Genomic DNA, 291 nt, shown 5'->3' with positions numbered 1-291 from the left:
CCCCCCCCCCCCCAGGTGGCCCCCCCCCCCCCCATTTGGGGGTCCCGGTGTCGCCCCTCCCCCCCCGCGCGGTGGCCCCGGGGGTGGCACCGCCAGGGCCGCGTGCGCCGGGGACAAAAGCGACACTGGGGACAAAGGGCCGTGACGTCAGCGGGGGCTGGGGGGGGATAGGGACAGTGCCACTGCCATGGGGACAGTGCCACCCCTTGGGGACATGGGGACAGCGGTGGGGACACTGCCACCGCCATGGGGACAAGGATGGGGACACTGCCACCGCCTTGGGGACATGGG

The sequence above is a fragment of the Pyrgilauda ruficollis genome, unplaced genomic scaffold, assembly GCF_017590135.1.
Source record: "Pyrgilauda ruficollis isolate IOZ18807 unplaced genomic scaffold, ASM1759013v1 scaffold1304, whole genome shotgun sequence".
Classification (NCBI taxonomy): domain Eukaryota; kingdom Metazoa; phylum Chordata; class Aves; order Passeriformes; family Passeridae; genus Pyrgilauda; species Pyrgilauda ruficollis.
This window is presented reverse-complemented; position numbering follows the sequence as displayed.